Source organism: Meleagris gallopavo, chromosome 11 (genome assembly GCF_000146605.3).
Source record: "Meleagris gallopavo isolate NT-WF06-2002-E0010 breed Aviagen turkey brand Nicholas breeding stock chromosome 11, Turkey_5.1, whole genome shotgun sequence".
Taxonomy (NCBI): Eukaryota; Metazoa; Chordata; class Aves; order Galliformes; family Phasianidae; genus Meleagris; species Meleagris gallopavo.
Genome location: NC_015021.2, coordinates 23,035,332 through 23,051,992, shown reverse-complemented (window position 1 = coordinate 23,051,992; position 16,661 = coordinate 23,035,332). Strand labels below are relative to the sequence as shown.

General features: G+C 47.0%; 1 long non-coding RNA gene across 2 annotated transcripts in view; it reads left to right on the top strand.

The window, feature by feature from the left end:
- LOC104912729 overlaps positions 1-16,661 on the top strand; it is a 31,743-nt gene that overhangs the window by 5,904 nt on the left and 9,178 nt on the right. The gene's annotated exons all lie outside the window — the stretch shown is intronic.

The following is a 16,661-nucleotide window of genomic DNA, read 5'->3' as shown; positions in this document are numbered from 1 at the left end:
TTTGTGTGTGTGTGTGTGTGTGTATTGTTTTTAAGAAACTTACATGACTTCTGTTTAAATTCCTGCACTGGGTTGTGGTTCCTGCCCCTGCGTCATGGCTGGTGTGCTGGAGAGGTCTATTTCTTTAGAAATCGTGGGGGTGATCAGAAATAGCATATATACTTTTTTCAGACCCGTAACAAAAGTAAGTTTGAGGGTTATTATTTGTGCGTGTCCGTGACATCCTGTGCACTGAACAATCTCCTCCTGTGCATTTCTGTGAGGCAGGTGTACGTGACCAAGGGCTAGCAACGTTGGGTCTGTAAAACACTGGGGTGCTCTGGGAGAGAACTGGTAGAAATTTTCTGTTTCATATGTAAGTAATAGCCTTTTGTTTGTGTATATCATGGGCAGAGTAGCTCTTAACATTTGGATTTACTTCTATTTTTCCTCCCTGCCTCCTGGGTGAGTCTGTACTTCCCTGTTCTGGGCCGCATGCAGCCGTACCAGCGCAGCTTGGACTGACCTCTGATTTCATGTCTTGTAACTTATTAGGCACAGAACATGCATTTGTAAAGGCTGAAATTCTGGATTAAATATGCACGATCTTTGGAAGGCAATCTGATGTCCCTGTGTATTGTTACCAAGCAGTAGTAGTGTCTGTTGCACTACACAAGTTTATGAAAGCATCAATTTTAAGTGGTTAGATGTCAAATTAGTAATGTGCTAAATAGTTATTTTTCTAAATCATACTTTTTCCCAGCCCAAATCTCAAAAAGGTGCTGAGGAACTATTGGGCTGTTTTAAGAGCTGATATATGTCATGCAGTTCATAAGGTCTTGTGAACATCTGCTGTGGATTTTATTGGTGCTGAGTGTACTCGAAACTGCAAAGAAAGTTTGTGCAGTCGGTTTATGCACCAGGGATGCTGTGACACTAGGTTCTTCCTAGCTTCTGTATGCTATAGCTCACCAAAATCCCTGCTAACCTGTGTAGGACTTGACGATAGTGATGGTTACAGTGTGACTCAGTTGGGAGCCATGTGTATTTCAGTATTATATTTGTGATAGCTCTATTCCGTGAATGAACTATGGTGATACTACATACCTCAATTCAGTATTGGGAGTTTCCTGCCAAGTTTACTTGATGATTAGCAGAGGTAAGATGAAAGCATGCTAATGAAGTACTTGAGTAATTAAGTTGCTAATACTTGAGATCTTGATTTCTAGTCTCTTTTGAATACTTGCCTGCATTCCAGATTGGCTGTTCTTCTGCTGGGTTCCTCGTTTCAAATATTGTGTTTCCTTTAGTATGGGTTTTGTTTTTCTTTAGCTGTTGGATCTTTTGCTTTTTCCTTAAACCAAAGGAAAAAAACAGAGATTCGCATTGGAATTACTGTACAGCACGAGCTGCCTAGATTCCAGCAATACCGCCCCTACACTTTACGTGTTTTTGCCATAAAAACAAGGAGAATACTGTATGGTTAAGGTATTTCCAAGGCTGGGACTTTCAGCAGAGAAACAGCTTGAAAAAATTGATTTACCAAAGAACTAGGTCAGTCTGGTGGAGTGAACTAGAGTGCTCACATGTGCTTTGGTATTTATTTACTTACAGAACCACTCTACTAAAACCCTTGAGCAAAAGTCACAGGTTTCTGAACATAAATATTTATGCACGCCTACAAAGTTGTATCTGGTATCCACAATTTGGGAAATGTACAAATTTTTCTACTCTAGGCATAGAAAACCAGGAATAAGGTGCCTACAAGCACTGAATGTTAGACTAGTAGGATAGAAATATAGGCATGTATTTATACAGCCAATTAGGAGCAACAAAACAGAGTCGTCTTGTTCCTTTTCAAGCATTTTTGGCCTGGCACAAATTAATTTTCAGCATTCCTAAACCAGAAAATCACAGCGGTTGTTCAGTGTGTGCAGCCTTGCACCAGCTGCAGGGGTGGCAACCAGTTAAACTAGTTGCAAGTGTTTGTGGTCAGTGCTGTCTGTGGATGAACCTTCTAGCTCGTGTCTCACTTCTGTACTGCTCGTGATAAGTAAATTGAAACCAAACCTGCCTTGACAGAAACACTAAGAGTTCGAGGATGGGCATTCTTGGATTCCCTGGAGACTTTATGATTAATTGGAATTGCTCAATGTGCAACTGGTCATAGCTTGTTTCAGGTGTTGCTGAGATGCTGACTTCCTGTATCAGTCACTCAGGGGTTTTCAGCACTTATTTAACAGAAATTAATTGATGGGTAACCGGAGTTCATTTGGCAAGCATGTTTGTGCATACTGATACGAAGACATAAACTGTAATATTCCAGGATGTAAACAGACCAAACTGATGTGTTCAGTGCCCTGGCTGTCTACAGTGGAACTTCTAATGTAACTTCAGTCATGAAGTTCAACGATGTGTTGAAGGATTCCTAACAGTGTCCAAACTAATTTTGTAGGGTTTTGAAGTCCAGTTTGTTCTAAATTGTGTGGTCAGTTTGAGAAAGAGACTGTATTTAAAAAAAACAAAACAAAACAAAAAAAACAAACAAACAAAAAAAAAAACCAAAAAAAAACCCCTGACAAATACTTTTAAAATAACACTGTTCTCTAATCACAGAATTATAGAATGGCCTGGGTTGAAAAGGACCACAATGATCATTTAGTTTCAACCCCCTGCTGTGTGCAGGGTTGCCAATCACCAGACTGGGCTGCCCAGAGCATCCAGCCTGGCCTTGGATGCCTTTAGGGATGGGGCATCCACAAGCTAAGCAATAAGCCTTTAAAAAAGTTTTGGGTTCTTACTGCACGTAAAGTCCCTCTGCTAGTAAATGAGCTAAACATTTTCAACATGCAGATTTCAGAAGATGTAGCAGATCCCTGGCAGAGCAGTGGTGCAGGAGCATAGGCTGCCCGCAGTGCTGGGCTCCCTGCACCTGGATGTGCTCAGGAAGGCAGGGATGGGCGCTGAGGGATGTGGGCAGATGCTGGGCTGGGGATCTTACAGGTCTTTTCCAATTGTAACTATTCTGCGATTCTTTGGTCTGACTGAGGCTCTTCGTCCCTGAGGAGCAGTGCCTACCTGCTCAGTGAGGACATCGGCAGCGCCTTCAGCCACACCATGGGGAGTGGGGAGGACGCGGCTGTGCCTCCTCCTGCCTGCACTGCCCCCACACAAATGAGTCTGTTTCTTTTTTGTCTCGCTGCTCCTGAATATCTGCTTCAAAGAGGATTTCTTTATTGCTCCTCTTTACTCTTGGGAAGGAAGAAGGGATTGAAAAGAGCCTTGTGTGGGGCGCAGGGAGCTCATAGTAAGCATTACTACGAGCATTAAATGCATTATTGAGGAGGCTTAATTGAATGCCTTCCCCTGTGACTTTAGCTGGATTTTCAGATGTCTGAAATGCAGCTTTTTATAAACTTTGGTGGGCTTTCTCAAATTGAAGTCATACTGGGGTAGTATAAATTATGAAATTGCCAACTTAAAATGGCAAAAGGTTGATAGAAAGTAAATTTTATGCAGTTGTTTCTTTCCATTCTATCGGGATTTATAATACGTTGTTCAGTGAGGTTTGTTCATGCCTGTTATACATCCATTAGGCAACCTTTTATCCTTGCAGTGTTATCTAATCCAATGTGCTGTGCAGGGGTGCTGCACACTGGCAGGCTGGGGGCTGAGCTGTTACAGGGTGAGGCCTCTCCTCGATCCTGGCTGTTCGTTGCAAAACTTCAAGACATCAGTTCTGAATAGGATACCGACTACCAAATCCAGCTTCTCTTTAGTATGTTTAACAGCATTTTTTCTTGTGGAAAAAATGATCAAAGAACCCTTTACCCTGTATGGCCCAAAGGATGTTGAGGTAGGCTTACAAGCACAAAGGTTTATTTTCAGAGTCCACAGCTGATGGCATACATTGACTATAGCAGTAAAAATTGCTTTTGTCGAAAACTTACTTAAAAAAGAGGCAGAGATAAGAGGGAAAGCTTGCACTAACAGTCAGAAGCACTTGGGCCTTTGCAGATAGGTGTCCTGCTGGGGGTGTGCTCTCCAGAGCAAACAGCAGCCTCCCACCGTGCTGCTTCTGCATTGTCTGTATGGTTTTCCAGGACGTGCTCAGACTCCCTGCAGGTTGCTTCTGTCCCTGGTGCTTGCAGTGCTGCTCAGAGCATGCCTGGGTCAGCTGCAGGTGTTGCATGCTGGCTGAGCGTTGAGCTTCATGCACACTTGTTGCTCAGCACTGTGCTTTGTCTACATAAAGGATAACGATCTGCCAGGTGAATTGTGTGGTAGTTCATCAGACTGAAATCTGCAGCGGTTCTGAACTGATGCACAAACTAATCTTTGTCCCAGCAGTGCAGTCCATGATGCCTGCTGCAATTGCAGCAGCTGACAGCCAAGAGAGCAGCAACACCTGATGGCTCCAAAGCCCCGAGCCTGCTGTGCTGTGACTGCTGTGCTGTGCCCCAAGCACACTCCTCCACAGCTGCTCTGTGCTCTAGCCAAAGAGCAAAGTTAAGCAAAGCTGTTGCTTTTTTTTTTTTTCCTTTAAAGGCTGATGCCAGGAGCAACATAAACCCCTGAACTATGTCAGCATTGGAGGGAGAACAAAGGTGCCCTCAACTTTCCTTTTCCTCCTACCCTTTTGCCTTTTCTGCATTCAGGAAAAGATGAACTCTGAGTGTTGGAGTCCATGGGTCACTGCAGAGGCGTATGATCCACGTGTGTGAAAACACATATATTCTATAATAAAAACCCTTGCTGTTCTGTACTTCAGGAAGCAAGACTTCTGTGTTGCTTTGGCGTAAGTACTATGCTGTGCTGCAGAACCTTTGGGAAGAGAATCATTTGTTCCTTAGATTGCCTCCTTCACCCTGGGCTCTTTGAAGAAACCTGGAGATGTTTGTGTCTGAAATCCGGGGGCTGGGTGTGAAAGGTGCTGTGTGAGGGTGTGCAAATGGAATTCATTTGTAAATGTTACGGTTTTCATTTGCTTGAAATTGGGTCAATTTCCAATCAATCCTTTTGAAGGATAAAGCCTATTTGCTTCAAAAGGGCTTTTGTGATGACCCCGTATGCTGCTCATTGAATTAACAGAAAGAGTTGATCCCGTGGTGTGTTGAAAAAGGGAGTGTTTTCCTATGTTTGGAGGGTTGCAGCAGGTAGCAAGGTCAATCTTGGCAGCTGCCACAGCTTTCTGTCAAGGAAATACGTTAATTCAGTTTATTAATTACCCTCAAGGAAGAGGAAAGAGTTATTTACCACTCTTGAGGAAGGTTTAGTCAGAAGAGTGGTGACTGCAGGGCTCTGGATGGGGCATGATAACTTCTTTCAATTACCACTGCAGAATAAGGGATGTATATCTCCGTGCTTCACCATCTTGTGGAAACTAGCGGCATTTGGATCGTGTTGTGCTCAGTTTGATCTCTTGGGCTGTGGCTGGAAGGCAGCGCACCGGCCCCTTGTTCGGCAGCCTCGGCCTCGCCCTGCCCAGCGCGGTGTGTGTGACTGAGGGCAGCCCTGCAGGGGCTCCGTCCTGCTGCACGGCCCTGCCAGGCCGCACGTGAGGAGCAGGCCCAGCTTGCTGCTGGCAGAAATAGAGCAGCAGTTACTTCTGCAGTTACGGTGCTTCCTTCTTCCTCTCTTCCATGTGACAGGTGCCCATCCCTGCACGCAGGCAGCACAGTGGGTAAGGAGCAGTGGGCTGCGGTGGTGCAGGGCGGCCGGGCCTGTGCTGCCGGGCGGCACTGCTGGTGACTTACAACTGATTAACTCCTGTTTGCCTGAAAATACCTCAACTTGTGCAGCCTGTCCGTGGGGGCTGGGTCGTCTTGAGTCCTGAGGGCTGTGTGTGGTCCAGCAGCTGTTGGTGGTCAGCAGAGCCCCCTGTGGGCTGAGGCTGGGGGGGGTTGGAGGTGACCTGGTTACCTGGTGCCTTTCCTGTCTGCTTGGAAGAAGGGCTGCAGAGCAGTGTGGCCCTTCAGCCTGGTCATGGTTGCATGGCGTGCAACCCCACGCAGAAGCCCAGCAGTTGGAGTTCAGCAGGGATCTGATGGCTCCTCTTCCTTCCGAAGTGGTGCAGGTAAGTAAACATGCAAGCAGAGTGCACAAGTGTGGGGAGGAATCTCCATTGCATGAGGCCTTCAGGGCTGGGTGACTTTCTAGAAGATGCCCTGGAGCAGCAGTGGTGCTCTGGCTCTGTGCTTGGATTTTGTTTCTCTGGGAGCATATCTCCAGAAGGGGTGTCTCGTGGCACCTCCCAGATCTGCGTTTGCATCAGGTCCTCAAAGGATCACACCTTGATACCACTGTGCTCCTTGTTCAGCTTTTCAAACCGACAACGGCAGGAGCTGCTGCCAGTCAGTAGTTCTCTATGGGAGCTGTAAAGAAGAGCAGAGCCGTGCTTTGAGCAAGTTCAGTGAGATTGTGATGCAGGAAGTGTGGAGCCTGCATCTCCTTCCTCTCCCCCATGTGCTCAGCTCACCTGGTACTTCACAAAACACAAACCTAGCGGATGGGATGGGAGCTGTGCAGCCTGAGGTGGCTGCACAGTGTCTGGAGAGATGAGAGCAGCCTTTGGTTCCTACTCTGAGCTGTGGCTGTGAGTTCTGGCCGAGCACCTGTGCTGGTGCATACAGACAGGCTGTGCGGAGCGTGGTGTGCACGTGGCACCGCTGCTTTCAGAGGTCTGCAGCTGCTTAATTCGCACTTGGAAACCAGGGCAATTGGTAAAAGAAAAATTGTTGTGTGTGTTATACCCTTTTTCTCAGCCATACTAATTTCCTAATATGTGTTAGGAGTTAGCATTTTATGTTTCTCCATAACATAAATAGGATAAAACAAAAATGGCTGGCATTTCAAAGCCTATTAGTGTGGAAAGCTGGGAATAAACATCCACTTTGAACAACTTCCCCTTAGCCTTGCATCACTGTCTACTCTGAGCACTGCTGGAACCGACAGGTTCTGGGTCAGGCTCCTGGAATGAGGTTCCTGTCAGTGAATCCCCTTCCAAGGCGATGCTGGCAGCAGGGCATGGGGAAAGTGCTCCAGAGGAGGGTGGTGAGGCTTCCTCAGCTGAGAAGTGTCGGCCAGGCACTTACTTGGAGCTGGTTAGCAAGGCCTGCCTTTCTGCCAGTGCTCACTTTGACATTCACCCTTCTCTTTTGGCAATATCCAAAATAAATGGAGCCAGTTAGTGCCCTGCGAATGGGATGTGGCAGTTGGGATTCAAGATTTTTTCAGCATCATACAGGTCTGGGAGGGACTGACATTCCTATAAAGATGAGGCTTCATGCCATTATTCACAGGGATGGTGAACATGCAGTCAGATGCCTTCTACGTAGATTATACAATTAGATAATTACAAAGTACAGTAATTTCATTAATTTTTAGCGTTTCTTGCTTGCACTATTATTATATGAGTGTAGCTGATACTTGCTGTTGGATGTCAGCTATTACGCACATAGATGCTTCAGTAGCAGTCATACTTATTTTAAGGGAAAATGTCTGCTTTGATTTTTTTTTTTCAGTTCTTTTCAATGGGTGTTCATTCATAGGTGTACGTCTAAACTTATTTTTCTGATTCTTTTTTTTTTAATTTATATTATATTTTGAGGAGAGCGTACAAGAATTGCTAATTAATGCCTTCCATGGCTGCTGCTGACAGATGTGGCTTCCAGCCCTGCTGGTGCAGCCTGCCCCATTGGCCTTGCTTCCTGGGGGAAGCTTGGTGTGGGGGAGCAGGGCAGGGCAGTTTCCAATGGAAAAGGAGGTGTGGCATCAGAAATGGTGCAGTATGAAATGTGAGAATTGTTGCTTTTCACTTAGCTTCCTCGTAGTGTAGTGGGAAATGCTTTGTGCTCAGGAAGTATCTGGACAATATTGTTGTATTTCATGCCATGTAAGCAGGAATAGCGTGTGTTGCTCCGACATATTAGAAAAAATACATACAGATGTATTCATCTGAAATAATTTTTACTATGCCGAATATGCTTATTTCGAAGTGCTTTCTTGTGTGTCTGATCACAATGCAGGAGTTCTGCACAGAACAGCAGTGTTACCCACTGTGCCCTGTTGGATCCGGGCTGCAGTGTCCACCTGCCGTGGGGCAGCCCTGCACTCTGCCCGTGACAGGGCTGTGTTCATGGGCCCCAGCTGTTTTCTCTACTGGTACCAAACTGGCTATTTGAGTAGGAAAATGAGGCGTGGAGTCCTTTCTATCCACTTGTAACTCCACTTTTATGGGTTTCAGGGTAGACCATAAAAGCTTTCTGTACAGCATTTGGATGCTGACTTTGAGTGCTATGAATAAAATGCCCATCCTGAGGTGTTGCATTGATTTTTTGATGGAACTGTTAATCTGCTGACTGCCTGGTGAGGAGCCAGTGGAGGGACTCGCAGTATGGATGATTCAAGCTCTGAAAGAAGTTCCTATTTATGGCGTATTGTTAGCATTTATGCTGATCATATATATTTGACCATAACTTACTTTTGTTGAACATATTTGTTCTGGGATTAATGCCAGGACAAAAACTGAAGGAAATGAAGAAACCAGCATAAACCAGCCCTTTCTGCTCCACTCCAACTGTTCTCTTTATTTTTAGGGCGTTTATTTAATTAAAGAGATTGGCAGAATCTCAGACCCATGTTCCTTGTGAAGTTAAAGAAAGCACAAGCTTCAGTACAGGAATTTCAGCGTGTCTCCAGGGCACCTTTCATTGGCTTCAGATTCCTTAACAACATTTTCTGTCCTGTGTTTCCTTCTCTTAACAGTGATAATAATCTCATATCAGCAGAATTTTGAAGTCCTTTTAAAACTTCCTTATCAAATGTTGTAGTACAAGATCCTCCTTTGCCACTTACTTACTGCTCTGAAAAGTTATCCTATGAAATGTGAAAAATGCTCCCAGTGCAGCATGGCAAGGTGCAGCACCCTCTCTCCTGACTCTGCAGAGCTTTGTTTTCTGTGTTGTGGTAGATGGTGAATGTTTTCCAGGCACCATCTTCAAGAAGAGCACAAAGCAGAAATCTGAGTTCCTGTCACACTTACTGCTTCCAAGCGTCCTCCAAAATCCCAGCGACAGCCCTGCTGTTTCTGCAAGGGCTTCCCTCTGAGCCGCCGAGTGCTCAGTACCTTCCCATAGGCAGGTCAGGTCTCCCAGCTGCACCCAGCAGCCGTGTTGTAACCCCTGATGTTGTGTCCCTGCGGAGTGTCTCTAAATGAGAATTTCAGATATTTGCAGGTATCTTTTATTGCATTTTCTGTGTATACGTGCTGTGAAATGAGGCTTTGTAGTGTAATTCTGTAGGGGTAGTTAGTATTGTTTTGTACAGTTATTTATCCTTTCCCACGTTATGGCTAGCTGCGTGTCCCAAGATTCTGCAGCACTCTGCTGTGCTGGGCTGCTTGCTGGTCCTGCTGCCCGCCGCTCTGTGCAGTGCTTGCTGTTTCCAAAACGGATGGCTCCTTTCGCACGCGGCTGGGCAGGCAATTTATGTGCTGATCACCATAGAAACCTGCAGATCCATCGCTTGGTCAAACTGTTCCATATTGTATCGGCGAGCTGGCATCGGGAAATGCAAATGAGGGAGGTGAGAGGGGGCCGGCGAGCATGGAGATTCTCTCCTTTATCATACTGGTGCTAAGAGCATTCCAAGCCACCCCTGCCCTTTTTGGCCCCAGCTCAGGCTCTCCCCTCACCAGTGTTCTCCCCATGGGGTGGCTGTGTGTGGCTGGGCCCTGCGGCTGCCCGAGGCCTCAGTGGGGCCATGTCCCTCCAGCACCGCCATCCCTGGGTGGGGGGGGTGTCCCTCCAGCACCGCTGCCCAGTGGGGCCTGCTGGGCAGCCGGCTCTCATGGCCAAAAGGAGTGCTCAACTCCTTGCAGGGCAGAGGGACAGCTGTGTGGGTGGGGGCCCGATCGCTGGTGGGTCAGTGCAGGTCCCAAGGAGTTTGGCCGCCCTATAGCCCCACAGCCCTTGCTGCGGGCACCTGTTTGCCATCGTCTTGCCTGTCACCGTCTCACTGCTGCGTTTTGAGGATTTTCCCCTAATTAGAAAGGCGATGCTTGGAGCTGGCTGTAAGGGAGCGAAACAAGGTGTAGGAAGGAAATGAATTTTCACTGGAGAAGGGCGATTGCTGTGTAAGTGGGGCAGCGTGCCGGGTGAGAGGATGTGTGTGGGTGAGGGCCTCCAGTTCTGACACAGCATGGGTGCCCGGGGCCTTCGTAACCTGTTGCTCAGTCGTTCAGGCAGCTGTCGGTGCCGCCGTCCGTTCCCACGCAGTGTCCGAGCTGTGGCAGTGCCTCGGCCCCTCGCTGGCACAGCAGCTCCATTCAAAACCAAAACCCGGTGCAGCACACAAGTGGGCGATGCTGGGGTCACTGGGCCGGTTTGGGGCAGCAGGAGGATGTGGTACGAGAGGTTCTCCTTTTGACTTCTCTTTCAAAGCAGTGGTCGGGCACGGCCTGTCCCTGCAGAGCTGATGGCAGCCTGTGGTGTGTGGGGCGAGGAGGGCGCGGGGGAAGCGATGGGAAGCATTCTGTTTCGTATTTTCAAAACCGAGCTTCATTTGGGAAGTGCTAAAAATGTGTGTGTGTGTATATATAGATAGATAGATAGATATTTTGCTTTAAGACATCTTACATTCAGTTTAAGAATTGGTCTAAATTGGATCTGAATGTGCTAGAAAAAAAATATATTTCTAGTGCTTTTTCTAATGGAGTTTCTTTATTTGCTGAACAACTTTAGATTGGAACTGATTCTGTTTCAATGTAGCTTGAATTTTTGATGTTATTTCTTGATTTAGATACCAGTAATGAAGCAGAAAGCTTCATCCAACAGGACATTGCAATGGTTTTAGGATGTCTGAATCCTTTTGTATGAACTCAGCAATAGCAAAGGTTGTAACTGTTCCCATGGTTTCCATAGTGGGCCGTTGTTTTTTCCCTCCTTGTTCACTGACAACCCAGAATCCTAGTTTGATGGCACCCATCAGATGCTGTCATTGGGTCCTCGGGTTTTCCTTCCGCTGTGGGATTCATTTCCTCAGGAATAGTTCACGCTTTTGTGCATTTGATTTTTAGAAGTATATTTGTACGGTGTCCAAATGTTTGACATGGTAATCAGTTTTTCCACTATAAAATACAAACTAAAATCAAGATCGCACTTATTGCATCTTATCAAATGCTTGCTCTTTGTTGCTTTTGAGGTGTTAAAATCAGCTTACGTTAATTATGTTTGTTAATCAGGCAGGATTTGACTTTGGAAGTGGCTCAAAAGGTTGTGTGATGAAGGAAGCCTTCTCTGCAGCCATGGCAGCCTGCAGTGGTTTCCTCTGCATGAGGCAGCAATGTGATTTATTGTTTCTGCTGGTGCTGTCTTCCTTGGATAGAAAAAAGGAAGGGGTTTGGTTTTTTTGGTTTTTGTTTTGTTTTGTTTTGTGTTTTTTTTTTTAGAAGGCATGCTGCATGGATGAATAAGGTTTGCATAATGTGAATGTTTATAGGTTCTTTGTTCAGATTGCACCCATATAATGTATACTATGTTTCTGGTGACTTGGCAGCCATCTAGGAGCTCTGCATAATAAATCAGAAATCACTGCTCCATATGCATAACTAGATAGATGCACATTCTCTCTAGTTTGCGTGCCATGCAGCAGAAACTTAATTCATATGCGTCCCCTATCACGCAGTGCTAGGTGATCCAGAATATGGTAACCAATAAATTAATAAAAACCAGCGTAGCATTTTTGTCTCGCTGGGTTTTACGTTTGCGTATTAATCGGAGGTGCAGCTTTTCTAAAAGTTTTCCTCACTGCTTGTTTCATGGTGTTCATTTTTGGTTGCTTAACGTTTTGTGCAGAACAGCCTTGAATGAAAGGTGGGAGGTCGTATTTGGAGCGCCCTGCTCCGTTGTATCTGCAGGCACACGCGGCCTTGGGGCTGGGCCTGGCTCTTAGCACACAGATGGGTTTCTGCTGTGATAGTGCTGAAGTTGGCTCGAGGTTTTGCTTCTCAATTTTAGACCAGAGAGCTGTGCCTCTATCACAGCATTTGTGCAGTTTGCATATGGGAAAGATGAGGCAAAGCTAGCAGTTCCTGGCAACGCTTTTTTCATCTTTGTTTGCAGAGGGCTGCGTGGCCACTGCAATTTGTTCCAAAACAGAGCACTCCCATTAATGAGTTTCACGTGTCTTCCAAATTTTGAATGATCAAAATATTACAAGATACATATTTTTGTCATTACCAGCCCTCTCCTCCTTGTTTTTCTATTCGACTTGAAGCATAAACTTGTAGATCTGTGTGTAGGAATCTCAGTCCTGCTGTATAGTGAAGAGACAGCTGCTGATGTCTCTCAGAGTGCTGTATGCGACTGTTTGCGATGTTTTTAATCAGGCCGGCAGTTTACAAAGGCTAAATTATTTAAACCAGCGCTATTTTCTTTAGGAATACACAAGACAGAGCAGAAATACAAACTGCATGTGCCAAAATAGCTTTTGATTTTTAATGCAGTATCTGTTGTCAGGGATCCTGTTTTGTGATCCCGGAGTCCTGCACTCTGCACTGTGTTTGGGTGACTGCATCGGTTTTGTTCTCAGAAAAGCCAGAAACCAGAGGTGACACTGGGACATGGACAGGCGCTCCTGTGAGGCCCCAGCACATCCTTCTCGGTTGGCCCCACGCAGGAAGGCACGCTGCTCTGCCCCTCTCCACTCGGGAAGGGCGCTGCGCTTCCCTGCAATGCTGGCTCCGCATGCCGGGCCCTCCCATGTGGCAGCTCTGGTCAGAGCATCTGCTTCAATACTTCCTCCTCCTGGGATGGATGTCACTGTTGGTTGTAAACTTTGGCCTCTGCCCATCTCTCTCCTTCAGAAGCTTTTTTCCACGGTGTTGTTTTTCTTTCTTTAAAAATTCAGGTTTGACTGTCTGTAGCTTTCTCAGCAGGGCTTTCTGGGGGATCTTGGCTCTGTGGCACTGCATCAGTTTCTTGAAGGCTGTCAAACGTCTGCAAGTGGCAACTAAGAGATGTGCTTTCTGCATTAGGTAGTGGATCAGCCTGGAGAAAGCTGTTAGAGGAAAAAGATGTGGCTTCCCAGCCTGCCTGTAAATACTGACAGCAGCAGAGAACGTGGCCAAGAAACACACACCCTCGCAGCCTGTTTTCTCCTGCCTGTGATGCTCCTGCTGAGCTACAGAATTTCAAATCAGTCTTTATAGACCTACATCGGCTCATCAGGGATTTGAGTAAAAATAGATCTGTAACGATACCAGTGTACAGCAGTGAGAAGTTATAAGGAGAGGGGATGCCAGCCCTGTCGGGTCGCAGTGCCCGCAGAGCTGTGCTGTGGGTGTGGGCTCAGCTGCTGGCACAGGAGGCAGCTCGTCTTGGGCACAGTGTGCCACAGCTCTGTGCTGTGTGGGGCTGGAGGAGATGGGGCAGCACGCGCAGAGCTGGGGCTGATGGGGGGAGTGGAGCTGTGGTGGGTGCACGGGCACTTGACCACCACAATGGCAGTTCTGTGCTGTCTGGGCTCTGTACAAGCCAGGGCACAGCAGTCTGGAAGTCCATTTTTCTAACTAACCTTGTCTGAAATTGAAGAGAGCTACTGGCAAGGCAGTTTCTGAGTGTGAGCAGGGGTTGGGGTGGGCGATTCCTGCTCCAGGCAGCGGGGCTGTGCAGAGGCCTTGGAGAAGAAAAGCAGACAAGTAGGTTCTGCTGGACCCGCTGCCATCCCAGCCCCTCTCCCCTGGTTTCACCATCTCCTTGGATCTGGTCGTGTAATTCTGCCCTGACCACTACTCAGGTTCTACCTGGCATTGCTGTGAGATCCCTGTGGCTCCTATTACTCTCAGTCCAGCCCTAGAGGTAATTGCTAGATATTTTCCTGGTGTTTGTGTTCTTTATCTAGTTATGATGTGCAAGAGAATATTGTGGTCAGTTTTCACTTTATAGCTTCAAAATCAGTACTACAAAATTTGACCCTTGTGTTTTTAAGATAACTTCTTGAATGCCTCTACTACTTTTCACCTATACTGAGAGATCTTTTGGTTTAAATACGTTCTTTAAAAAATAACGAGCAGAATCCATTCCTGGAAGCATGATTTGGTTGGGGGAGACCAGAACAAAGGCTTTGAATCCAAAAACTTGTCCAAATGTCTTCCCAGCTCCAGCTTCTCCTGCTTTTTGTCACAAGCAGGCCGATCCCGATGGCTGCCCTATCCAGACCATTCTTTGGTGAGTGTAACCTTTCGATTTTCTTCCTGCTCAGTGGAAGGTGAAGATGGGACAGCAGTTCTGCTGCCAGCGTCTGTTGACAGGGATGTGGTAGGGTAGGGCTAAGTGCTGCAGGCAGTCAGTTTGCTGCTGCCCTGCTGTACCGTTCGTTGCAGAGTAAGCTTGGTTTTCTGCTGCAGCTCCTCCTGTAGGGCGTCCTGTGCTCTGGCACTGTTTGGGAAGCTCCATATTTGACCCAGAATAGACCTGGATGGTTCTAACTAGTTAGCTCAGCTCTCTGTTAACTTTTTGCATCCTCTCTTTTGGGCCTGATCGCAGGAGCACCAGTTATTCTCAGCCCCCATTAATTGCTCCTGTTTCATAGCTCTAAGTTTATCGGCTTTCCACCAGGTTTACTTAACTAACAATGCTGAGCAGAACAGTATGTAAAGCTACGGATGTGTACTCAAGCATTTTCAGATCTCAATTAATTTCTGAGGCTTAACGGGGTCAGTCAGGCCAAGTCATTTTCACCAAGATGAGCGACAATTGCTGAGGAAATAGAGAAGGGCTCATTAGAGCAGCAAATTCAGAATTATGCATAAAGAAGCAATAACTGGTCCCACTAAATTCCTCCAGCACTTTGACACCGAATAGCTCTCTTAATTGAATGTTGGAAGGGAACATTGTCTTTCCAAGCAGAAAATGATCAAATATCCACACACCAGGACCGGGCAGTAAGGCCTGGACAACAATTGCCACCTAATGCAGAAGTGCTCCCAAACACCACAGCAGAGCACACGTTTCTCCAGCAGGCTTCCCCAGGCCTGGGCTGGTGAGCACCGATTTGTATTTTTCTTGTCATCCTGAGAGAAGGGTTAGAAAGGCAAAATTGAAACAAAGGATTTGTGGTTATGTTCCTGGCTCTTAGAACTTATTGGGAGCACTGGATGGCTCCAGGACAAAAGCTGTGATGCACCATTCCAGCCTCATCGCACGAGAAATGGATTCTGCCTGTTTGTTTCCCCTTCTTATCTTCTGGGGCTTTGGTTGAGCACTATGAAATGTTCACATAGAAGTGAAATAGAGATTTCAGTTCAAGCTGAGATTTGTTTTGGAGAAGTTCCTGTGCAAAAACGTGTGGTACATGTAAATATAGTGGGCAGCACGGCTGCAGCTATGCTTGCTGACCTATGAGCTGTTCTCTGTTCAGAGAGAGCTGCAGTTACTATGATGTGTGCTGGAATTCGTCACAATTTTTGAATCATCTGGCACTCGCCTATATTGCAAGAAATCTGCAGCGCAAAAAATTCTTGCCATTGAGAGTTTTTCCTTTTGTTCTGAGAAAGAAACCTTTTTCTACTGCAGAACAGAACCCAAGGAAGGGGATGTTGTGGGTGCTCTGGGCTGGGCTGGGTGGGCACTGGGCAGCCTGCAGTGGGGAAGCTGGGGTAATTAGAAAAGCTTCTTCGCATTTATTCCTTGGAGGAGTTTTCAAAGAATAACGATCAGGATTTAAAAACAAAAGCAGGTGCAGTGTGTTAAACAGCAGGATATGGTGTTTAGCATCTCCTATTATTCTATAAATTGCTTTACCAAAGCTGGCAAGGAGAGAAAGAGAAGAGATGGATGGTTTGGTGTTGTGTGTGAAGGTGTGGAGTGGCTGTTGGTGCCCAGCCTGCCTGGCCAGGGCCAGCAGGGCTCTCGGGTGCTGCTCACAGGGCTGGCACGGCGATGGCAGGCTGCTGCTGCCACCCAGTTCTGGTGATGACACGCGGCCTATAATTGCCAGGCAATGCAAGCAGTGAGCACAGAAAGGCAGTAATGAACGGCGTAGTTTGGAGACTCGTTTAGGCTGCGGCTCTGACAGCACTGAGCCCCTCGGTGCCAGCTGCTCGCTGCTCAGCCCCTCGGCTCTGTGCCTTGTAATAGCACTGCTTTGCAAGGGACTTCTCCTCACTCAGAGCTGAGACCTGGCTGTCTGACCTGTTCTGTGTAGGCAGATATCTGTAAACCAAACGGGAAGGTGAAGCCGAATCCCAAAAGAAACTTCGTTTGCTGCGTTCTGTTGCTGTTGAGCAGCTCCGAACTGCAGTGCAGTGTGTGCCCCTCCAGCAGTGCGGGCGGTCTGCAGGCGGGTGTCCTCACAGGGAGCCCATCCCAGCTCTGAATGTCAGCGTATGGAGGCCGTGGGCTGGATGCTGGTGTGCCGATCTGCCTGCCAGCCCTGTGGCAGCGCTGGCAGCTTACAGGGGCCATCGCAATCTGGCCATTTTCAGAGGCCCAATTCTTGTCCTCCTTTACTGCTCACCTCTTTGTGTCTCACAGCCTGGCAGATGAGTGCCCCGCTCCTGGAGCAGCCCTCACTGCAGGGGGGGGGAGCAGGGCTGCCTTGGGGATAAGGAATCTGTTGTTTCTGAAAAATAGCAAATGCATTTTGATGCATCTAATTCAAATGTTCTAACAACCCCCCCA